Source organism: Delphinus delphis, chromosome 12 (assembly GCF_949987515.2).
Source record: "Delphinus delphis chromosome 12, mDelDel1.2, whole genome shotgun sequence".
NCBI lineage: Eukaryota > Metazoa > Chordata > Mammalia > Artiodactyla > Delphinidae > Delphinus > Delphinus delphis.
The window spans coordinates 55,251,592-55,278,156 of record NC_082694.2 but is presented as its reverse complement, the minus strand read 5'-3'; the positions used below and the strand labels follow the sequence as shown (position 1 = coordinate 55,278,156).

The window sequence follows — 26,565 nt, the reverse complement described above, 5'->3', positions numbered from 1 at the left end:
CAAAAATATCTCTGGACATTGCCAAATGTACCCTGAGAGGGAAAAAAAGGTTCCTAGCTGAGACCCACCGGTCTGGAGCATGGTTATCAGAAGACATGACATGTGAAGCTCTGGAGCGCCAGTCTGAGAGGGCTACCTTTTCCCTCTTTAAAAATACTGCCCCCTGAACTCTGACAAGATTCTGAAAATAGGTCCTCCAACTGTACAATCGACAAAAAGCTCAAGCTAAACATAGCCTTTGGTGTTAAGTACTGTCTCCAAAACTATTAAAGAATTACTCTGAAGGGGTAACATAAATATTCCCCAACTTGCCCTTCTTAGCAACTCTAGATGCATGCTCCTATCAATGAAGACCCCAAATATCATTGTTTAAAAATTGGGGTTAAAAAAAATTGGGGTGTATTTCACACACAGTGAAATGCTCAAACCTTAAGTGTACCATTCGATCAATTTTCACAAATGCATACACTCATGTAATCCAACCCTATGAAGCCTCAGTAATTTTCCATCATCCCAGAAAGTTCCCTTGTGCCCCTTTCCCAGTCAATTCTGAATCCCCAAAGCAACCATGATTTGATTTCTATCACCACAATTTGGTTTTGTCTATTCCAGAATTTCATATAAATGTAATAATGCATTACATAACTTTTTGTGTCTGGCTTTTTTCACTCAGCATAAAGCTTATGAGATTCATTCATGTTGTTCAACATATCAATAGTTTGATTCTTTTTGAATATACAAGGTTGTTTATCCATTCTTCTCTTGACAGACAGGTTCTGTTTCCATTTGTTGGCTTTCATGAATAAAGCTGCTATGAACATTCTTACACAAGGTTTTTTGTGGACATATGTTTTAATTCTTCTTAGAAAACTGACTGTTTTCCAAAATAGTTATAGCATTTTACACTCCCAACAACAAATAAGCCTTCTAGTGGCTCTATATCCCTTCCAACATTTGCTGTTGTCTTTTTTTCCATTTTAGCCATCCTTGTGGGTATGTAGTGGTATTTCCCCATTATTTTGGAGAGTGGTGATTACTTTTGTTTGTTGCATACTTTTTAAACCTTACTACATGTTATAAATTTTCTTTTATACCTATTTCATATTCAGTAAGATCAAATTTTTTAAAAAGTCCTTACTCTATCCCTTACTTTATCCCTTATTCTATCCTTACTTTATCCTCAATAAATAAGTTACAGATTTATTGAACATTTACTGGACATTTTATGTTAAATAAGCTCATATCCTTTTTGTACTTATTAGATATTTTTATGGAAAAAATTAATAAATATTATAAGAAACACACTAGACTGCCCAGTGCCTCTCCTCATAGAAAACTATGCAAAAGTATCTTAGCTTTCTCTTATAAAAAATTCAGTGCATTAAGTACTTACTTTTCGTTTGATTTTCTTCCCCCAACAAATATGCATATTACATATACTGCTGTGCACCTTGGTTTTTTTTCATCTAAACTATATCTACCAAGTCATTCAATATCAGGCACCCTGAACTATTTCTTTCCATTTAATGGCTGCAGAGTAAACCACATTATGGTTGACTGTAACTGATTTAATCCCTAATGGTTAGGGCTTTGGGTTGTTACCAGTCTCTTGCTGTTACAAAGGATAACATGTATAAATTTCATCGTTAATAAATCGCAAACCTGGGCTTTGCAAGGTCAATGTTTTATTGAGGGGGAAGACAAAACAATTCCACTACAGGCTATGTTACATTCCTTACCACCTCCAAGCAAAACTGGTCAAGAATATCAGCTTCCATTTTTAGTAGAGTCACTTAAAAATAAAACTGTAAGAGTTCAGTACTGGGATCCCTGAGTACATTTGCTCATACAGAACATCTCCATCTACACAACAAAGCCTGGTGGATATCTCTTCTCAAGGAATCAGTCACTAATTTCCAGCGGAGTAAGTCATTCCTTAATGGCCTGATATCTCTTGGTGGAATAAGAAAGACAAGCATTCTCACTTAAGTAGACCATATGGTTGCTATCACCATCATCTAGAAATTGCCTTGATAAATAACTGGCTCTGCTGACCATGATAATGCCAGAGAAAAGGGCTGAGGAGCTACTATTCTAAAATTAAAACTTTTTTTTTCTTTTTTGGCTGCACCGTGCAGCTTGCAGGATCTTAGCTCCCCAACCAGGGATTGAACCCAGGACTTCATGACAAGAAAGTAGAAAATATAGGATGACATACGATTTTTTAGAAATCTGAATGCCAGACTAGATAGATTCACCTGTCTTACAGGCACTGAAAGTATCTGAATAGGAGAGAGAGGTGACAAGAGCAGACAGACTAGAGAGAGTAGAAATGTGGTGACCCCATGGACATTCACTAAATGTGTACCTTTTCACCTCAACTACAGCATTAATATCTACAGGCATCTATACTTCCCTGCATCTCTCTTGATACACAGCACAATACTATGTACATGCTGGTTGACTGGTAAATATTTTGGCAATGAATGAATAAGTAATATTAGCCACAGAGGAAAAAAAAATTCTAATATAGTTGACCTCAAACCTATGCCTTATGCCTTTTTTCTTCTCTCAGTGACTGGTACCCACCCAACTGACACTTAACTACTCACCCAACCTGCCAAGCCTGAAACTCCCAGTACACCCAGTCAACAGGCAAATCTTGCTACTTCTACCTCCAGGGTATCTGTTGAGTCTATTTCCCACCATCCCCACTACTTACAGGTCTGACCACCATTATTTCTTGCCTAGATGCTATGTCAGCCTCTCACTTGATCTCTTTGCCTCACATCTTCCCCCTCTGTAACTCTCTGTTGTGATAAGAATTCTCTCTTTAAAATACAAAGCTAATCATGCGACATTAGGAGATTAATGGCTCCCTACTGCTTTTTGGACAGTCTAAACTCTTTAGCCTGATTTTCAAAGTTCTGCTTAATCTGACTCACTTGTCCAGCTATCTCTTGCCTCTCCACCTTCAAACCCAGCCATGCAGAGTTTCTTTTGGTTCTATCAACATTACATGCTCTTTCTAGTCTCCAGATGTTGGCAAATATACTTTCTGCTAGGAACACGTCTGCCCTCCCCCACCCCAGACTAACTCCAAATAATCCTTCAATTTGAGGCTTAGGCCAGCTTCTTCCAGGACACCTTCCCTGATGGCGCAAATGTGGGTTAGGTGCCTGACACTGGTCTTACACTATAATCTACAACCTCCCCATATATAGCAGTTCATACATAGAACTTCCAATTTACTTATTTCTCCCACTGATTACACGTTCCACACAGGCAGAGACTAACTATATCTATCTTATTTCTCCATATTATCTCAGGTACTAAGTATGACGCTCAGTTCACAGCTGGTGCTTAATAAACAGTTGCTGAGTGAATGAAGCTAGACGAAAGAGTCCTTGACAAAGTCAAGGAGAAAAGGAATTATGACTAAGATGGTAACAAATTAATAATTTCTTAAAGTGCATCCTTAGCTATATCTAAGGACATTCAGAATCATCATCTGAATTAATAAACTGAGTACCTTGCCAGGGCTCGAAATGTTCTTAAACACAAATATACAAAGCTCACCTCCCTGGTTTGCAAACTGTTTGATTCTAGCTCCCCCAAATAAGCCAACAGGCTGATATGTTACCTCCCCAGATATAGCAAGCCCTGGGGGTAAATTCACCAGTGACAGGCATTTCAAACCTGTTTATCTACGTGGCCAAAAACTAGCCCAGCAACTTTACAGGAAACAAGAGAAATGATAAAAAGGAAAAACTGAACCTCTGTAAGTTCAAGCTCCTAGGAAGACAAAGGAGACCAGCAAAAACTCTGAATGGGATAAAACAGACAGACACAGGAGAAAACAAACAAGCCAGGATAGAGAGTGAGAATAAGCAGCTTCAACCTTGGAACTGTCAGACTACACAAAAGGTGAGTTATTCCCTATCCCACCAGGTAAGAATTAGGCAGACACAACCGATGAGAGGCTCTTGGGGGAAACACAGAAGCTGCCTGAAGAAATCCACTTGCCTTGCACCAAGAATAAGGTGTCAGGAGCACAGAGTGGCTGTGATCTCCACCAAGGCGCTCCTCGGTCTACCATGTTCAGTGTTGGACTCCCCCAGAGCCCAGCTGGGGCCGAGAACAGAGTAGGCTAGCAAGAGAGATTTACTGAATGAAAGAAAATGCTTGCCTGGCACCATTTTGTTTTATTTCAAAAAGCGATTTTAAACGTATTCCAGCACTTCTTATTTATCGAGAAAAAATTAGATAATAAAGAACACTGCAAAGAAAAACCTAAAATTCACCACAAACACACTACCCAAAGATAGCTACCAGTCTGTTTTGAGGTCTGTCTATACCTTTCTCCTCCTTACATACTGCTCAATAATCTGTTTCTTACACTTCACAATATATCAAGGACACTGTTCCATTATCAATCTGAACCCATTTTAAGGTAGTAGCCTCTGTGTGGTACGCTCTCTGTGCCTCTCCTATGCTTGAACATAGGTTTGGGGCACTAATCCAGACACCATCCAGAACAACTCATCCCGTCTTGGCTAAGCTGTGTGGGGAGAGCAGTCCTAATCCAGCCACATTCAGTGCTGCCCTTTTGTCTGCACATTCCACATCTAATCTTGGTAATGCCAAGAGAGTCTAGTTTTTGAGGGCATCTGAGCTTTGGTCATTTTGGTAGTCTGTGAATCCACCCTGCCATCTAACAGCCTAGAGGAACCTTCAACTGAATCAAGCTTCTATTTCTCTTAGAGAGCTGTATCCTAAGATCGGCCACACATATGAAAAGTTGAAATGCCAGAAGCACGTGCTTCTGAGTTTCACAAAAGTATCAGGATGAAAACTATCAAGCAAAGAAATGAAGCACTTGGGGAAACGTGTTAAAAGTAAAAATAAGGCATATCCACCCCCAATTCCTACATACATACCCCCTATCATTCTCAATCATCTCAGGAACAGGGATCAACAGAGTAATAATGTACAAAGGTATAAAAAGAGAAAGTTAGCAAGGGCAAGCAAAAACATGCAGGAGTAAGGAAGTACATAGTAAATAGCAGCAAAGGCAGAGTTTGTGCCTGGTTTTAAAAAAAACAGGACTTAATTCACAGGCCATGGAGAAAACACCATAAAACTGGTCATTAGATGGAAACAAATGATGAAGGCACAAGCCTGGAGGTTTTCAGTCTGTATTTGAAATGGGAACCCAATAAACTATTAAAACCTAGCTACTCCCCAGATTCTGGCCTATAAATCCACCCCAGAGGGGAGAAATCAGCTAAGGGCCTATGTCCCCTTGCCACGGTGATTGCTGATAAAAACAGCAAGCTCATCTTAAGAAAAACAGTGCTCCCAAATGCAAACAAACCTACAAAGAAGACAAAGCACACACAAACACATTTCAAAGGATGATCAAATGCAAACTCATAAAATAGAAACAACTAATAAGAAAGAAATCTGGATTTGGACTCCCACCAGGAGAACCATGTCTGACTCCATTTCTAGAATCCTCTCTCTACCTCTGACTGGAGCTGACACCAGAATTTCTCCCTAGAGTACTAATAATTAAGCAAGAATAAGTGACTGGATAAAAGGGATGTCAGGGGTCCCAGGGTCAGAATCTTATACCCAAGACGCACTTGTAATCACTGTGATGGGTCCACCAGGAAGTCCTGTTACTAAATTTCAGGCAAATGGTATAGGAAGTTAAAGGAAAGCCATCTTTTTCAGGGCCTCCGTTCTAAGGGTACTGACTCTGACCAGGTCTCCTGCCAGTCTCATCTCCCTTCTTAACCTCTGTAGATAGCCATGAAATTCTTGGCCATATCGCATGTTTTTCTAATCCTTCCCTTCAGGAACTGCTTTTCAGGTGGAGAATCTTCCAAATCACAAAACCAGCCATCACTATACTCTACCCAGGGAGGGAAGTTAAAGGTCTTGGTTCTGGAAGTGCCCTGCCCTTCCCCATGTGAAATCACTAGCCAGGAGTGAGCTGGGAAATAACAGTTCCACTCCTTACCCAGCCAGCTGGTCAGTAAGCATGCGTCTCTTGAATTCTTCATGTGGGCAAGGTCCCATCCTGGCAGCTTATATTGGATTTTTTTTATAACAGAAATTTTTTCCTTAGAAAATGTTTCTTACTGAATCTCCTTACGTATAAAATCTCAGAATCAGTCTATCTGGGTTAATTCAATAATCATTTTCGAAACAGTTTGTGGTAGACTGTTTCCAAAGATGGGTGACAACAGTTCCTACTGCCCTATATGTGCAGGCCTCCTTTCCTTCAGGAGGTAGGGTCTATCTCCTTTCCCCTGGACTCTAGTCTAGCCCTGTGCCTTCTCTGATCAAAAGGAGGTAGTGGAAGTGCCTTAGGCTCCACAAAGCAAGGCAGCTTCTGTATTCACTGTCTTGAGGATGTGACTACTCTGCTAGAGAGGGCCCTCTAGCCCCCCGCCCCCAGTTGACATCTCAGATGAATGCTTCCACTTGAGTGATCCCAGATGACACCACACAGTAAAGAACCACCCAGCTGAACCCAGCCAACCCACAGAATTGTGAGAAATAAAAAACTGTTGTTGGGCTTCCCTGGTGGTGCAGTGGTTGAGAGTCTGCCTGCCAATGCAGGGGACACGGGTTTGTGCCCCGGTCTGGAAAGATCCCACATGCCGCAGAGTGGCTGGGCCCGTGAGCCATGGCCACTGAGCCTGCGCGTCCGGAGCCTGTGCTCCGCAACGGGAGAGGTCACCAACAGTGAGAGGCCCGTGTACCACACAAAAAAACAAAAAAACCCCAAAAAAACCCTGTTGTTATTTTAAGCCACTAAATTTGGGGATGTCTGTTATGCAGCAATAGGTAACTGAAGCACAGTTATAACATTCAAGGCACTGAGTTATACTCTGTGGAAAAGGTAATATGCTAAATAAAAGGGACCCTGATAACAAGGAACCCGTAATTTAACTCTCACAGCTCTGGAGGCCAGAAATCTGAAATCAGTATCAACAGTCCAAAATCAAAGAGTCAGTGGGGCACCTCCAGAGACTCTAGGGGAGAATACAATCCTTAACCTCTTCTAGTTTTGGGTGGCTGCTGGCATTCTTTGCCTGTAGCTCCATTACTCCAATCTCTGCCTCTGTGGTCACACTGCTTTCTCTTCTGTCTCTCAACTCTCCCCTGCCTCCCTCTTATCAGTGATTACATTATCCCAACCAAATAATCCAAGATAATCTCCCCATCAAAAGATCCTTAATTTAATCACATCTCCGAAGACCCCCTTTGCTTACAAGGTAACATTTACAGGTTCTGCGGGGGGGGGGGGGGGGGGGTGGTGGTGGTGGCATTATCTGCCTAGCACAACTGTGAAAACATAAGAGTTAAGTCACTAAGGGCAAGAATGAACATAACTGGTTTATTCCAAGCCAGCTGTTTTCCAAATCTTTAAAGCTATGGACCACTTTTTTCAACTATAATCTCAATATTTAAAACTTAAAAAAAAACACAAAAAACCAACAACAAACTAGAACTGTTCTGGTTGAAGCAGGGTTGAGGTGAGGGATCATCAGTTTGGCCTCCATCTTATCCTTTGCAACCACAGGCTCTGATACACCTATGTGAGCTCAAGAGTCACAGTTTAGAGAGTGAAGGCTTCGGAAGACAAAGTGAAACTCAGACAGCTGTCCACACGCCCTACCTCTTTACTTCCTTTTATTCCCATCTTTTCAAACCTCTCTAGTTCAAAAAGCATACTCCATCTGTCCCTACAATAATGATTTCATCTTTTTCATAACATTAATAGTTACTGCTGTTCATTAAAACATGTTCCAAGTCTGTCTCCTCTTACTAGGAGGTTAGATCCTTGAGACTAAAAATTGTTATTTCATCTCTAACCTCAACACCTAGAATGGTGCTAGTACATGGGACACTCAGTAAATATCTGCTGGCTTCTTACTGTTTTCTTAGAACTCCCTCCACAAATCTTGCCCCAGAAAAGGATGGGCTGTCTTCTTTTCAACCATAGGGGTCCATTCCCCAACAGTCTGACTCTAAAAATATGTACAGGATTAAAAAACTCTTATTTGGTAATTCTAAAGAGTATCATACAGGTATTAAAACCCTAGTCAAGCAAATGCACTAAACATGCAAACAGTTCAAACAGTGCTGAACTGGCCTCATTCTCATCCAAAATTCCAGCAAGAAATCACCTAGAAATTTCTTTTTTACTCATTAACAGTTAATAGACTAATTTAGCAAAAGGTCCAATATTTCAGAATAAAAGCTTTTTGGTTTCTATCCCTGTAATACTTTCATTCAATTAATTTTTTCAAGATCCTACTCTAAACCTTATAGACATTTTCATTAAGGCTAATATCAATTTGCCAATTCTTATTATGAAAGCGAGGGGAAGGTGCCAACAAGAGTTCCAGACTTCAAGGAAAATATTAGAATGAGAAGGACCCTCAGAGAGGTCTACTACTCTAATCGCTTAATTTTCCAGATGAGGAAACCAGTGCCCAGAAGAATTACGTGAGTCTCCCAAGATCAAAATACAAGCTGGGGGGAAAGTGCACAACTAGAACCCAATTGCCTTGTTTCCCAATCTAGCCACTAGACTTTTCAGGGTTTCTATTACACAGGTAATCCAACCATCCTGTGCCAGGCATCTGCTTAACGAGCAGAGGACACTATGGCCCAGATAGGCCAGTTTTCAAAGGAGTTCATGTCCTCATTATTGGATCAGATAGCGATCTCTCCACTGCTGTCAATCAGCCCTGGTCAACTTAGATTAAGATTCCCTACCTGAGCTTCCACTTCCATACACTGAGCCTGGCCCACCCACTGACTTTAAAGGGAATAGATGAGCAGGCAACCCGCCAGCTCAACTAAACTTCAAAAATCTATCCATCTGCTCTTACAAAGCATTTTCAGAGATCAATGGACCACAGACATTCCATTTGATCTAATAGTCTCAAGTCTCTTCTATATTCAAATTAAGAAAATCTTACTAATACACTACAACTCTTAACCACTCTCCCCACCACAACCGCCACCCCCCCCCCAAAAAAAACTAAAAACAAAAATACAAAGGAAAAAAACCCTCTAAATCTCATGCAAATCAAACCAGAAAAGAGAGTGTATATGCTTGTTCTTATTCAGGCTCAAGGCTTCCTTCTCCCTAGTGAATCCATGTTTTTTTGTAAGTTTATACTCAGGCCAAGGCTTATTTACAAGGAAAAAAAACAAAAACAAAAACAGAAAAACCAAGGAGTCACCAGGCAAATGTTACATTCCCAATAAATACACAACACTGTCCGTAATGAGGTATGATGTGATGTCTGATGTACATTTCCCCAAATTCACAGCTAGAAGAAATAAGACTCAGAAATCAAAGTGTGATTTCTTCTGCTGTATGGAAAAGAGTCTCCACTTAGTGGATGTCCATCTTAGACTGCAGGATTTAGTCTTCTCTCTGAACAACTGCCTGGAAGTAATCAAAAAAATGGGATAATTTTCAACAGATTGGCTGGATCTCCAGACGAAGAGGAAAAGCCAGCGTTTGGCAGAGTTGTGAAAAAGAACATTTTGGACATCTTCGCCATTTATTTTTTGGAGAGCCAGAAAACTAATCTGGAATAAGTATAACTCATTATTGTTATTATTATTTAAAACCCTAACCTCTGGCTTCTGGGTTTGGCAGCTGGAAGCATGTTGGTTTCTGTAGAAATGCAAATGAAATTTATTAAATTAGACATTCCAGGATCAGGGTTCTTGTTTGGTATTCTCACGAATGCTGTTTTTTTAAAGTACTCTCAAGTAAGTAGGCTGCCATCTCTTCACAGACCCTGGAAAGCCATCTGCTTGGCCCTGAGAGCAGCCTGTACATTGAGATCACACAGAGGCAGACTTTCAACACGGCTGGGAGCCATTCCCTTCCATGCGTGTTTCCCCTTAACAGCCAGACCCCAAATCCTTCAAAGGCTGAGGCTGTGTTTGCTACTTCAACTGTATCTCCTACAGCACCTAGGAGAAGAGACAGACATAGCATGCACTGCTTACATTTTCAAAAATAAATTAAGGAATAAATCATGTCTCTTTTCTTCCCCTCTTTTTAGTTATATTCTATTAATTATCAATATAATTAATATACACTCATTTAAAAAAACCCTAGACAATATACAGATGAGTAAGTAGTAAAAGAAATTTCACAGTGGCCCATTCTAGACCTTTTCTATACATGTATAAAAACATTGAAATTAAACATATGATACACACAGTTGTTTTGGAGGAGTGGCAAACATAGGTGTGTGTGTTAAATACTGTTCAGCAACTCGCTTTTTAAAAAGTATTTAGGTGCTTTACTCATTTATGTTCCGTAAGTAGAGAAAAATCAAGTTTTCCTTGTCCTTAATTTTAAAAAATGTTTTGAATAAGAGTATATTCTTATTATTTTATCTCTGCATTTGATCGATAATCTAGCTGACTACAAAATAAAAGGAAATCATACTCCATCAGAATGTTGAAGGTATCTCTCATATCTTCTAAGTGTTTTGCCATTTTGATCCTTAATTCTCCACATGTGAACTGTTTTTTTTTTTTTAAACTCTACAAAATTTTAGAAATTCCATGATGATGTGTCTTGGTGTGGATCATTTCTCATTCATTGTACTAGAATTTGTACCCTTTAGTTCTAGGAAATTTTCCTGTGCTATTTCTTTGACAATTTCCTGCCCTCACTTTGCTCTGCTCTCCCCGTTGAACTCCTTTAAGATGGATATTGAACCGCCTGAAATAAACTTCTAATTTTCACATTTTTTTTCTTTCCCACATTCCATCTCTCTTGATCTCTTTAGTTTTTGCCCCTGAAAGGGTTCTTTTACTCCGTCTTCCATCCTATGTTTTGAAATTTTTATTGGGGCTATCATATTTTCTTAATTTCCTACAGCTCCCTCCCTCTCTCCCTTCTTTCCTTCCCTTTTCTTTCTTCCCTTCTTCCTTCCTTCCTTTTTTTGGCTGCGCCACACAGCATGCTGCATCTTAGTCAGGGAACTTCCCCGACAAGGGATCGAACTCATGCCCCCTGCGGTGGAAGCATGAAGTTCTAACCACTGGACTGCCGGGGAAGGCCCCTTACAAGTGCTTTCTTATTCAGATGGCTCTTTTAAAAATACCATCCTGTTCTTATTTCATGTAATCAATTTTATCCCATTTCCCTGAGAGTGTTAATTTACCTTTTTTTCATTTTAAGCTTTCTTCTGGTCCCTATATCTGCTTCTATTCAATTCCTTTTTGGTTTGTTTTTTAATTTCTATTCTTCTTCTAATATTGATTATAAATTTTAGGTGGCAGCTGTTTCTTGGAATGACTGTGGTACTTGCCTCCCTGTTGCACAAACACACACATTCCAATGCAAAGAATAATTCTGTCTGTTAAAAACACGAAGTTCCATAATGTGTCAAACAGGGTTTAGAAAACAGGCCAACAAAAAGGCGGCACAATGAAGACCACCCTGAACAAGCAATATAGCAGAAAGGCATTTTATTCAAAGGATGGTTTCTGGTTTTCTTTTCTCTGTAGAAGCTTTTCATCATGTGAATCTAAAGAACACCATTCTAAATGCAAAATGTTCTACATAAAACATTTTCCCCTTCTTTCCAATTTGGCTATGACTCTAAAGAAACAGAGACACAATAGTTACTAAGGAGGCAGGAAATCCTTCCAGTTAACCAACTTTTACATACTGTTCCTTATGGTCAAAATGGTGACCACACTGTGGTAACTCTTTTTGACTTTATGACCTTATTACTAAGACCGCCAATTACAGTCATCGTTATTTGAGCAGAGGAACTGCTTGAATGCCAAAAGACTACTCTACAGTACTATTTAACCTTTCCCAACAGAGACTTATTGAAAATGGGAGCTTGGTGAAATGTTTCCCCTAACCTTGCAAAGATACTTCCCAGTAAATATTTGAAGTATATAAATACCTCCAAGTCAAGTCTTAAAAATGCGTAAAACTCACAAATGTTAAGCCAAATACCCATCTTAATTATATAATCACATTGAAAGTAAAATAATGCCATGAGTTCAGACAAAGGTAAAAATATGACACATAAGCTAAGGCAGTTGAAATATTACTTATCTGCCTATATAAAGCCTATTTTCAAAGGCAAAATATTTTTACATAATATGCACAACATTTTATTTTAGAAAAGACTTCTACTACATCATGGATTAAAATTTGAAACTGTGTTCCATAGATTATTTATTCTGTGGTGGAGTGGAAATGAGGAATCACAATGTAAAGGAAGAGCAAAGGTTTGGAATCAGCCAGACCAGAGGAGGATTACTTATTGGCAGTGTAACTAACCTTGGGTGATTTATCCAACCTTGCTGAGTACCTTTCCACTTTGTTTTCTATGAAATGGGAATAATAGTGCCTACTCTGTGGATTTACTGTGAGAAATGAGATAATACATGGACAAATCTAACACTGTACCTTCTCATCCAATTACACATGCATTGTTCTTTGGCCTTGGCTCCTGCTACCCACCCCTCTTTGTTCCCCTCCCCACTTTAATAAAAGATGAGATGAAAGGAATAGAGAGGAGATTGGTACAAATTACCATTAAGGTCAACACACTCTGAGATTCTAAGATCTAAGAGTACCAGAGAACACAAGTCACTTTCACTCTTGCCACACAAATAGCTTTTAAAAATACATGAAGTGCCGCATTGAAAACATGAGTAAAATGTGGGTTTGGCACAAAAAATTTTACTTAGTATTCTGAATATATTAACACCTATACTTTGCAGTAATCATACACCAAACTATATATGTAAGAGTCAAAGGCCAGGAAGACAGCTATAAAATGGGATGGATGGATCCATATTGGTAGAAAAAAACATGGTTAGGGCATCTAAACACAAACAACACACACACACACACACACACACACACACACACACACACACACACACGATGGATATGAGACAATAAAAATGATGGTATACAATGCTTCTCTCACATTCTTCCACTCACATATTCTAAAAAAACAGTATTTGTTGTTGTTTTTTAAGGCTTTCATAGAGCTTTCTTTCTTTTTTAAAAATAAATTTATTTATTTATTTTTGGCTGCGTGGGGTCTTCGTTGCTGTGCGTGGGCTTTCTCTAGTTGCGGCAAGCGGGGACTACTCTGTTGTGGTGCGCGGGCTTCTCATTGCGGTGGCTTCCCTTGTAGCAGAGCACAGGCTCTAGGCACATGGGCTTCAGTAGCTGTGGCATGTGGGTTCAGTAGTTGTGGCTTGCAGGCTCTAGAGCACAGGCTCTAGAGTGATAGTTGTGGTACACGGGCTTAGTTGCTCTGTGACATGTGGGATCTTCCTGGACCAGGGCTCAAACCCATGTCCCCTGCATTGGCAGGCGGATTCTTAACCACAGCACCACGAGGGAAGTCCCAGTATTTGCTTTTGATGTGTCCATTTTACTAGTAAAAACAGACACTTCCATAACTGAATATACACAGAAATAGGTGCAGATGCTTCAATAAAAGTATATTTCAGGGCTTCCCTGGTGGTGCAGTGGTTGGGAGTCCGCCTGCCGATGCAGGGGACATGGGTTCGTGCCCAGGTCCTGGAAGATCCCACGTGCCGCGGAGTGGCTGGGCCCGTGAGCCATGGCCGCTGAGCCTGCGTGTCCGGAGCCTGTGCTCCGCAACGGGAGAGGCCACAACAGTGAGAGGCCCGCATACCGCAAAAAAAAAAAAAAAGTATATTTCATCCTTGGAAAAGGAAAACCATATTTCTCATAATTATTTGTGATTACAATAGACCAGCTAGCTAGCCATTGAGTCTGTACAGAAATAATTTAAAGTCATGCCAATAGTTTTCCAAAAAGTCTCCAAATTTGCCAGAAAACAAGGAGCTTACAAAAATGGTTGATATGAAGACTAAATAAAAATAACTAATTGAAGGAACAGTCACTAATTGTTTTCATATGTAAATTTTGGCATTCCACCTTATTTTTAATTAATTCCATTAAATTGGTGTTTCGTAGGTCAGAGGATTTTATGACTACAGACCAAAAATATTGTTTATAAAGCCATTTACAGGGAACTGCCCACAAATATTTTCTAATACCTTTTTTACTTTTGTCCGATTCAAATTGTTATTGCTTCATTTTTTCCTCCTTTGAGTCCAATTTTGTTCTTTGTATTTACTTCCACTTCCTTTCTTTGCCCTTCAACAAGGGGTAGTCCATTATAAAGTCTACACCATTCTTTTAAAAATTCATATAGCACCAAATAACTCTAATCTGCAAGCACACTAAGGAAGAAAAGGGAAAAAAACAACAAACCAGGTGGTAGGCAATAAATATTCTTACACACAAAGCCTCACTCCCCCAACAGAAACGCATAAATAGGGTGGCCAAGGCTTATTTATAGAAAGGACAAAGGGTAACACAGGATAAAAATGAAAATATAGCCAAAGAAGCCTCTTAGTCTCCTCTGGCCTAATTTAAATAGGGTTACTCAAGTTCATGGATTGGTAATGGATGATGTTGCAAAATAAGGATGAATCAGTCATCACTAAAATATTGTTTTATTCTAAGGTTGGACAATATCATATGTTTCGCCCTAAAAGACATGACTCACAGGGAGCCCACAATTCCTTTTCCTTTCTTCCCTGAAATTTGAAAAAAACCAAAAAGGGGTGGGGTGAGGGAGCCACATATCCAGAGTTCCACACCATTTTAATGGTGATTCAATTCTGCTATTACTCAGATATGTGACTCAGGTAAGTCACCTAACTTCCAAGTCTCAGTTTCCTCACCTGTTAAATGGGGATAATTATGCCTAACGTACCTATGTTACCTGGTTAGCATCAAATGAGGTAAGAGATCTGAAAGTACTTTGAAATCATCAATTTCTGCTGATTCTGCCTCCTATTTCTTAATTCTGTTCACTTCTTTCAATTTCCATTGTCACTATTCTAATTCAGATCACCAATATTTCTTCCTTAGGCTGGATCACCTTTACAAATATCAGACCACATAGGTGCCCATTCATGAGGAAAATGAGAAAAACCAGGGCAATATACATAGAGCTAAACGTATTACATTTAAATATCTAACATTTATTTGAGATTCTCCTGTGAGTGTAGTGTATGTGTATTTGTGGGCATGTATGTTAAAACGTTCTTTCTTTATTATTTTTTTAAAATAAATAAATAAATTTATTTATTTGTTTATTTATTTATGGCTGCGTTGGGTCTTCGTTACTGCACACAGGCTTTCTCTGGTTGCGGTGAGCCGGGGCTACTCTTTGTTGCAGTGCGCGAGCTTCTCACTGCGGTGGCTTCTCTTGTTGCGGAGCATGGGCTCTAGGTACGCGGGCCTCAGTAGTTGCAGCACGCAGGCTCAGTAGTTGTGGCTCACGGGCTCTAGAGCGCAGGCTCAGTAGTTGTGGTGCACGGGCTTAGTTGCTCCGTGGCATGTGGGATCTTCCCGGACCAGGGCTTGAACCCGTGTCCTCTGCATTGGCAGGCAGATTCTTAACCACTGCCCCACCAGGGAAGTCCCAAAACGTTCTTTATTTTATGAAATGAGTCTGAGAAGTGGGATGTTTTGTTTTTAAATTTTATTGTATTTTTTTTTTAATACAGCAGGTTCTTATTAGTTATTTATTTTATACATACTGGTGTATATATGTCAATCCCAATCTCCTAATTCAAGTGGGATGTTTTTTAATGTCCTTTTTTTTTGGTTGGTTCATGAAGTCCAAATGTCTGGGTACCATTAGTCTATATTATCCTAACAAGCAAAGCTATTCAAACAAACTGATCTCCCAATCTTCAACGTTTACTCCTAATCCAGCTTCAGTGTGTTCTCTACACTGTGGCCAAAATGATCAAACTAAAACAAATTTAATCCTATTACACCTGTGCTTAAAATACTCTCCTTGCTCCTGTGTCCTCAAGTTGGCAGACAAGGTCATCACCTCATCTCATGCCACGCCTCCCTTGCACACAGCACAGCAATCGTGTGTTGTGATGACTCACTGTCACCCTCAGACTTCTGCACAGGAGTGGTCACCCTCTACCTCACCTGCCCTTTCCCAAGTAAATATTGCATATCCTTTTGTTCAGTCATTATCTTTCTTGCTCTAGGGTGTCTTTCTGGATTCCTCCAAGCCCAGATGACATGTATCTCCCATGTGCCATTACAGCAGCAACCCTTCCTTTCCTCACTGTAGAACTTGACTTGTAAACTGATAAATATTTACTGGGCTTCTGCTATGTGTCAGGCACTGCTCTAGGTGCTGGAGATAGAGCAGTGAATGAGACAAAGATCCACCTCCAAGGAGCTAACACTCTAGTTAGAGGAAACAGATTAGAAATCAAAATTCAAAATAACAGAGAAGTGAAATATTTGGTGATTGCTCCTAATTGTATCCCATGAACCTGGAACAATGCCTGGCTCCTAGCTGGTGCTCAGAAATTATTTGTTGAATGAATAAACACAGGAGTGTCAAAAGCAGTATGCAAATGTGAAGGACTGACTACTGTGTGCACTGGGTTCAGACTGGTCTATTAAAGTCTCTTCTTAGAGTGTGGCCCAAGCTTTCAGAAGCCTTAAAGCATGCTGTGTCAGTCACATCAGGGCATTCGCTATTCTGAGAGTTGGTTTTATGCTTCGCAAAAGTAATAATTTTGCCAGTAATTTTTAGATCAAATGAGTTAAGCATTGAAGTCTCGAAAGTCCCAACTTGGCACAGCTTGCCTCTTCCTCAAACTCAAAACACAAAATTTTAAAAAAGCCAGTTCCTTATATGGTTCAGACACCAGGATGCTGGCTTCCTGCTACATTGAAATGGTTCATACTGGAAAAGTCAATAACTACCATGAACAAGGACCTTGTCAGATCACTGTCAAGGCATAATCCCCACCTGAGTTATAACCCGCTGAAGTGAATTCAAGTCAAGAAAGTAAACATTTAATGAATAATCAGTTGCCTTTGGTTCAAGAAAGGTCTTAGAAATAAGCTTTCCTTTAATTAAGAATAAAAGTATCCCAGAAAGCTGAAATGAGATCTGAGGAACACTCCACATGGGTCAGCTAGTCAGCATAAGAAAGAGTTGGCAGTACCCAGGTGAAACTGCTCCAGGGTGTGACTGTAACACCATTCTGTTCATGCAAAGATTTGGAAAACAGATTTTCTGGACAGAACTGGGCCTGACATCTCCACTACCAAGCTGACAAGCCAAAAAAATAAACCTGGTACAAAGGTACCCAGTGGTTTTGAAAATAGCTCGCTGTCTTTACTGACTGCTAATGATCAAGCCCTGGGCCTAGACATGCACGGATCAATCAACCAAGGGACAAACATGTGCTTAAAAGTAAGCTAAGTGCTCTGGAGGACACTAGCACATAGAAGATACAATTCTAAGCCTCAAGGACTTAAAATCAAGTTTAAAAAATTAGACAGAAATTAAAACAAAGCATGATTGAAGGACTGGTGTGGTAAGAGCCAACAGAGTGGCATAACTGGGCTCTGGAGACCAAAGCAGAGGGGAGAGCCTCCAAAGGGATGCTCAGGGAAGGCTAGTTTCACAGGAGGGAAGGCAACCAGGAGGCTGACAGATTTGGAAATGCAGAGGAAGAGAGGTCCTAAACTAGTCTAGGTGACTCCTGGCCTTGAAGGACAGCTAGGAGTCCCCTTTCCCAGGGGCATGGGGAGGTTGAAGGAGGAGCAAGTATGTGCAGGAGATGGGGCTGCACGAGGACACCATGGAGGTAGAGATGTGTAAGGCCTGCCTGAGGACAAAGGAAAAGGCTACAGCAAAAAGCTCCTCCAGTAGAGAGCAGGTTGGAAGGCCCTGAATGCCAAGCTAATGAATTTCAACCAGATTTCTCAACTACTGGAAAGCTACTTTAAGTTTTGGCCAACAAGTAACACGAATTGTGTTTAAGTCTGTCCTAAACATTTTTACATAAGTCTACACTGCCCACACAATAGAATTAAAAGAGAGAATTTTTCTCAACAATGTTCCAAAAGTTTAAAGACCAGCATATTTTCATAGATATCTAAATAAAATCATATCACTGTGACTAAGTTTTAGATCACTCAGTAAATCACATATACTTGAGTAAATGCAGCAACCATTGAAAGGTTCATTTTCAACAGCACTGAAAATGACCTTTCAAAGACAAACCCAGTCCTAACTACACCTTACTTCACCCTCCCCCCAAACCTGACTAGGGTCTTTATTTTTGTATTAAGTGTTACAGATTTTCTTATGGACCTGGAAGGAAGAGCTGTTAGTCATCAATCTGGATGGTGTGTATTAATGAAGTCTTTGTTCAGAAAATTTAATTATAGGTTTGAGCCTTGGACGAATGCAAAATGAAAATATTGGAGGGGACTTTCCTTCTGCTAATCTGCCAACTAAGCAGTACCATGGACTTTCAAAACTGTCCCTGTGCACATCATCTGGAGAGGCGGTCTCCTCCCTGGTGTCTGGGGCATGGCTGACCCCAGTTTACTCCTGATTGCTTCCCTGGCCTGATCTTGGGCTGCCCTGTGCCGCTCAACTTCCAACAGAGGTTCTGCAATCAAAGGCCTGAGGATGCTCAAATGTAATTTGGGCCGTTTCATACCTTTTAGAGGCTTGTGCCTCAACAAAGGCAACACGACTGCACTCGCTCATTCTCACTGGCTCCAGGCGACCCCAGGACTTTCCCACCTTTGACCCCATAAGCTGTGTAGACGGAGCCCAGAGTTTAAAGCCAAGCTTTAATCTACCCTCAAGTTTACAAAATGATTTTACTCTGACAAGTGATCATCTGGGGAAGGCTGCTGAATATGCTGAAAATGCAGTGTTCGAGGCTACATTTTATACTTTGATTATCATATAGATGCTAGCACTTAAAACCTGTATGGTGACAGCACAACTAGACTTATCATGGTGATCACTTTGAAATGTTTAGAAATACTGAATCACTATGCTGTGTAGCAGGAACTAACATAGTGCTGTAGGTCAATTATACTTCAAAACAAGCAAACAGAAAAACTCATAGAAAAAGAGATCAGATTTGTGGTTACCAGAGGTGGGGGTAGTTAGAATTGGAGGAAGGTGGTCAAAAGGTACAAACTTCTAGTTATAAGATAAATAAATACTAGGGATGTAATGTACAACATGATAAATACAATGAACACTGCTCTATGTTAAACATGAAAGTTGTTAAGAGAGGAAATCCTAAGAGTTCTCAACACATGGAAAAAAAATTTTTTTCTATTTCTTTAATTTTGTATCTATATGCGATGATGGATTTACTGAACTTACTGTGGTAAGCATTTCCTGATGTATGTAAGTCAAATCACTGTGCTGTACACCTTAAACTTATACAGTGCTATATGCCAATTATATCTCAATAAAACTGGAAGAAAAAGCAAAACATAAAAAGGTAAAAATAAAAACTATAAACAAGGAATGAAATAAATAGCAATCATATCAGTTAAAGACACTGGATTTTGAAAGTTTTCTAAGCAACAATGAAAGCAAGGAGAAAACCCTGGTTAATAAAAGACCTGCTTTCTAAATCTTAGGACATGTTCAGGCACTCTTCCATAGAAAGTCTAAGATTCCTGCCAGTGTCACAACAGGAAAAGCTGCCGACCAAAAACTGTCAATATGAATGAAAAAGTATAAAGAGAATTTCCCAAAGTAGTAGGGGGGAACAACAACTGCCTGGAAATCTCTAAATCAGTCCCTCCAAAAGCACTGTAGGGTGAGGGGAAATTTTCTAGTTTAAAAAGCTTTTAAACTAGGGGAAGCTTTCCAATTTAAAGTAAAGTTAAATAAAAAAGTAAAATAGAAGTTAATCTCTTCAATGTATTAAAACATTCAGATTCCTAGAGAAAAGCAATATGTAAATATAACGCAGAGGAATTATTAGGGCAACATTTAATTGAAAGATGAAAGAAACCAAATGATCAACAGATCATTTTGGAAACAAGACTGAAGGACTTGGGTTTCTCTTAATTTCTGCCATTCTTTCATTACTGAGCCCTTACGCTATTAGAGGCACTATGCTTGGCATTGTGGGAGAATACGAAGATGATTTTGGCTTTCAGGTCCCCTCAGTACAGGGAGGGGGGGACCCCAAATCAAAATCATAAAACACACAACAGAAAGCCATCCCTTTCTGAAACCTGCCTTAAATGTTAAAAGCCATTTTCAGTTCAAAATGCTAAGGTAACTCTTCCCACAGAGAGCTGATTATTTGGATAGAGACATGTGGTAAACATTTCCTAGGGAAGGAGCAATGAAAAAAGGTCAAAGGTCAAAGTCAACTGGGAAGAGCTGCAACATCTCAGCAATTTACAAATTTAAAGGAGAGCAACAGTTTGAAGGGTGGGGATAAACACACCACCTCCATTCATTATAAACTGAGATTTAAGAGAGAATCTTTTCCTTCTCTGGGGTGAATACCACAACATCTGCTCTCTCGTCATAACAGCAGCTAAGTTGATTTAAGAAAATATTCTCTCTCTCTCTCTTTAAAGCTGTTGGTGCATAATTACACGATTTCTCTTGAGCCTTGGTTTCCTTAAGGCGTGTTTATTCTGCACATCTGCTCTCCCCATACCTGATTACACAAAGGTATCATAAATAGCAAACCAACAGGTATAAAGAGACCAGCCCTCAAAACAGATCAAAGCAAACAGCCCGTGGAGTCCTTTGGAAATCTTGGCTGGCAGCTCTTGTAAATAAAAGTGCTTCTAAAGCAGAAAGCATTCAACTACCGTATTTATATAGGACGTGATTGACAGGTCAGTTATTAACTTCATAAAAACACAGGCAATGTTAACTAGCAAGAATGTTTGTTCTAGCTGTTCTATCTGAAGGAAAATGAAATCCAAGATAGAATGGCTTGCTCTCTGTTTCTTTTAAGTATTTATTTTAGAACCGTGCAGTATAAAAGAATGTTTTTTCAAGTCAGTGAACTTAAGCTATTTTGCTTACTGTTCTGGAATTTAAGTATGTTGTTATAATTCTTTAGAAAACAAATGTTACATTTACTGAAGGCAAATTCCAATGGTGCACCATGATCTTTTCAACCCCTCGAAAAAAATTTATTCTTTTGAATTACTAAAATTTTTTTTAAAGTACATTAATTAATGTTTCTTCCAGTAACTGAAGTATATCAACTCCCAGAATCAAAGAGCAGGGTTTCCTCCCACTGCTCTAGAAGAAGGCATGTATGTGTTTCCTGAATTGCCTATGGTAGCACGTCTAAAATTTGCCAAAAGGAGATAAGAATAAACCGGTCTGTATTTCATTAATAATATTTTGAGGGCTTCTCTTTATTATGAATACATTCTGTTCGATCATTTACTTCAATATTACAATGCAGTACCTTTTATTTTTTAAATTCTTTCAAAAAATAACATCAGTTATATGCAGATATATGGTCAGGAAATCTTCAAAATCCACTTCTGTGTGCAAGGACTTTCATCCTTGAGGCTTAATAAAGTTAATCCCACCCCTATCCCAGTGGAAAGTAACACAAATGTCAGCCTATGTTTCTCCAACTTGAAGAGCAACTTTATAACAGATTTAGGCAACTCTATGGCAAAGAAATTCAAAACGTTGCATCTATCCAATATATATAATCATTCTTCTGTGAAATGATTTTCTTTTAAAGTAACAAGGAAGAAATACAAGGAAAAGTTGGGGAGAAAAATAAAGAACAAATTTTGCTTTTTTGAATCAATCGGCCAGTACTTTTAAGACTGAAATTATAAAAAGTTGGCATTTCCCAGCCAAATAAATGCTTATGAAGTGGACTGTGTGTTTATGTGCATGTTTGTTTATACATTTTTAATATCCTCAGGACTGAGAGTTCTTCCATGTAAACATAAGTTTTGTTAAATGCCTCTTTAATTAAATGTAAAGGCTATTTGTTATCAAAATGTTTCACTCTTAGCAAAGGCTGTCATTATGAGAGCTAAATACCAAACACAAGAGCAAACCAAAAATCCCCAGAAAGTCCGTCCTTGCTCATCAGTACGTTTAATGTACCAAAATCCTGTTTTCTTCAGCACTCCTACCAGCAACAATCTTTCAGAACACAGAATTCTTATGAAATAAATACTCAGCCTTAGAACATACCCTGGCCTCCTCCACTATCCACCCCTCCCCATTTCCCCCAGCAGGACTATATTTTCAAACTAGAATATTTGTTTTGACAGACTTCTGCTTGCTTAATTCTCTGGCAAAGGATTGCTTGTTGCGCCCCTAGCCAGTAATGAACATTTTGCCAGAAATATGCAACTTTTCGCACAACAAGAAGAGGGAATTAAAACAAAACAAAACAAAAAACAAAAAACTGCCGGCAGAGACTTGCAGAATTGAAGATAAAAGCAGGCATGCTGGATGAACAGAATCCTTTCCCTTAACATATCATAATTTCCTCTTGTTTTCCCTGCTTCTCGCTATCAGGAAGAAAACCTTCATTTGGCATTTTCACATACCTTCTCTACACTATATAAAGCAATGGGAAACTATTCCCTAAATCTCGGTTTCTAATTAAAGAATCACTTATCCAAATGAAAAATGTAGGTTAGCTAATCCTACTCAGAGAGTAAATCTCCAAAACAATTTCTTAATAATAGTTTATCAGGAAAATTAAAATCCATTGAACTTGTTTAATCCAGTGGAATACTTCTCTTTCATGATTCTTCCAGTTACCATGAAGGACCTCACACTCAAAAACTTAACAGTGCAACATGGCTCCACCTTCCCCCTCTGGGCTCAGAAGGGTTGGGCGGAATATCTCACACTCACAGCAGAGAGCTTAGGGTGTGGGTGAAGTGCCTCTTTCTACAACTACCCAGATTCTTGGGAGGAGTGGCCCACAGAGTAGATTTCTTGCATGGGTGGAGTCAGACACTTTCCAAAAAAAACAAAACAAAATAAAATACTCATGGACCTTGAAAGGGAGGGCACAGGGGAACTGACAAACATGTCCCAAAGAATATCAGACTGTCGAAATAATGTCTGCTGAGAGATCCTCTTTCTCCACACATCATTTAAACAGTGATGCCCCCAGGAGTCTATCCTCACCCGTCTGGGTTCTCTCATTCACTTTCTGGCATAAAATACCATCTCTCACGGACGACTCCTTTGTCCAGCCCAGAGCTCATTCATATGCTCCAGACCCAGGATATTGAACTGCTTGATGAATATGTTCCACTGGATGTCCCTCAGGCATCTCAAAACAGATACAGTAACTGAACTCAGTATGTCCCCCATCCATCACCAATCTGTTTTTCCTCCTAAATCTTCACCTCTGTAAATGGCACCAACAGCCCCAGACACTGTCCCAAGCCCCAAATCTGCCATCATCTCATTATCTTTCCTCTTCTGTGGTCTCCTCATTTTTCATTAAATACTGTTAAACTGGCTGTCTTAATATCTCTAATCAACATGCCCTTCTCCACTGTCCTTGCCTACCCTCTTTCTGACCTGCACTCACCTCTCACCACCCAGTTTATCCAGAGTTTCCCAAAGTGTGTTCCTTAAAACATAGTTCTTCATAAACTACTCCATAAAAAGGATTCCATAATTCAACATTTTAAGAGAGTAACTATACTGTGACTGGAAAGTCACAGTACCTATCAGCATATTAGAGTCTTCCAGAAATCCTGGATTGAACAAACGTGTTCACACCAACCTTTTACCACTGTCATCTGTCCTCCTGGCTCCCTTTTCTTCCTCTACTGTTTTCTTGGCTAACTTCTACTTATCCTTCAAGCTCAGGCCCTGATTCTTATAGGAAGCCTCCTCTGACAGCAGGTACTCATCCCTACTCTGCGCTTCCAAATCTCTCCTTGCATGCCTCTATACAGAACATTCATGCCAATGGTGTGTACTTTCCTCTATGTCTCCTTCCCTTGACTGTGAGACCCTTAAAGGAAAAGACTTTGACTTATTTATCTTTCAGCACCTAGCACATTACCTGGCATGTAGCAATGGGTGAATAAACACTGCTGAGTAAATGAATGGCAATAATAGCAAAATGTATTATCATTTTTTACTCTATGCCAGGCACTCAATCTCCTTGCATGTATTAATTCACTTACTCCACCCCAAAGCCCTGTGAGGTGAGTGCTAGTTGTTTCCCCCATTCGATACATGTGGCAACTGAGGCAGAAAGAATGAATAAGTTTTATTACTTCTCCAATATGATCTTACTTTCTTATCTCCAGCAGGGAAAATATGAGTAATTTTAATCTACTTAGGAAAGAGGATGTGATAAAACCAGTGGAAAGCTGTTTGGCAGGACGTTGTTACTTTTAGACATATTGTATATTACAGAACAAAAAGCTTTAATGTAATGGAAAAATAACTGGATTAGGAGTCATATCTGAATTTGACCACCAGCTCTGCTTCATACTAGATATGAGACATGTAGCAAATTAATAATATAAATTCCAAGTGTGTTATTTAGAATGAGGACAATAATACTTATTGAGTATTCCAACAAGGATTACATGACATAAGTATATGAAACTCCTCTGCAGCTTTTATGTTATAAAGTTGGGTATACTGATGCTATTACCTTCACAAACAATACAATGGAATGATATCTGACTCCCCATATACCAAGTATTTATAATTGATTACTGTATATTTTAAATTTTTATTTCCCTTGTGGATAAACTGGTCCAAATAAGTGGAAAAGTTTTCAATCTACATAGAGATTTCTACTGAAAGTTAAAAAACTTTCTACTAAATTGAACCAATCAAACTACATCTGTTTTGAGGCTCACAGTATAAACTGGGAAATAACAAAAATCGCTGAGAATTAATAAAAAAAAATCTTGACGAAAGTCTTAAAAATTTCAACAAAACCATGACCAGCACAACTGACTAAATTATCTACACTGTAGAGACTGTCTACACTCTACTGTCACTAATGGAATCTTATATAATATAACCAGTGCTCTCAGCCCTACAAACTATGAACAGCTCAATAGATAAATCTCAATAAGCCTCCACATCAAACAGACTGGAAGAAATCAAAAGACCGCTGAGCTAAGCCAGACCAGGCTGATATTTTGGTTTATTGGTTAACTGTTATGTTTGGAAAGGCATAAAGCTTAATTGCGAGGCTTGAGGTGTATGTCAAAAATGCCTGACTTAAGTAGAAATTCTGATCATAGCATCTGTCACTAGTTAAAATACATGGAGCTCTTTATCCAGGATGTTTTTTGGTGTTTATATTTTCAATAAATGAAAATAACCCAGTCACATGGTGACTAAATATGAATCATTGTTTCAGCATTTTGAGAAGGGTTTTTAAATCCCAGGTGTAAATTAGGGAGTAACACTGTTGTTAATCCAAGCCATGTGAAAGTTAAAAAAAGGGGGAAATCTGGTTTAGTTTATGACTTCCTGTGGTATTAACCATAGGTTTCTCACAAATATTAATGAATACAACACTTTGAAACACTATATGGAAAAGTGAAATCCAGTGGTGTTATTTGGATATTTTTACCATTTTCTACTGAATAACTAACTCCATTTGGCTGAACAAGCAACAAAAGTAAACATTTCTTAAAGGCCCTAGGAGAAATAATTTCTTCTAGCAAAGGTCCAGTAAAGGTTTCAGTAAAAAAACAGAAAATGAGGTCTTCATCACTGCCTTGCCCTCGTTTTCACTGCTACCAAAGCTACTCAGCTATACCTAACCAATCTGTATTTACACAGTGCTTTAGGATATACATCAAACTTAAAACACAATCCCTCCCCTTAAGAACCTGGAATTGATTTGAGAGTACCTAACTAATTCATAAGAAGCAGTACCAACACAAGAAAGAGACGGCACACATCATTTGGGGTACACCAGGAAGAGGCCTACGGAAAGGGAGACCAGTGAGTGCTGGGATGACCAGTTTATTCGTTCAGTTAATTTAAAAACAATTCCCACTGAAAGAGAGCCTCCTATACACCAAGCATCACTACACCAGGCCCCTTATGAGCATTACCGTGCTTACTCCTCACAGCAACTTGGGAGGCAGATCCTAGTATCATCCCCAGTATACGATGATGCTGAGATAAAGAAAGTGAGGCTCAAGGGACTAAACTTGCCCAAAGTCAGAGCCAGAAGTTAAATCTAGAGCTGCCTAACTCAACATGCATTTTCTTCGCAACATCAATAGATCATTTCTTTGCCTCCTATGTAAGGCAGACCCTTTACGAGGCACTGGGGCCAAAAGGGGCATCAGACACACAGGCCCTGCTCTCAAGGAAGCCATAGTCAGGTCAGGGAAAACTTCCTGGAGGAAAAAAAGATTCAGGTTGAATCTCAAAGGATGGGAAAAATCAGCATACGATAAGTAGGTGAGAAGGGACAAGCATTTTAGGAGCAGAAAAAGCATGAATAAAAGCAACAAAAAGGAAAATCTCAAAGGAATAGTAGGCAGATTAGCTTGATTAGAGTATATGTATTTGTTGGTAGAAGTTTAATAAATATTTGTGGGTTTGACTAACAGGA

The 26,565-nt window shown here is 39.4% G+C and overlaps 1 protein-coding gene across 4 annotated transcripts in view; it reads right to left on the bottom strand.

The window, feature by feature from the left end:
• Positions 1–26,565, bottom strand: part of THADA (THADA armadillo repeat containing) — a 314,824-nt gene that overhangs the window by 181,130 nt on the left and 107,129 nt on the right. The window lies entirely within an intron of this gene.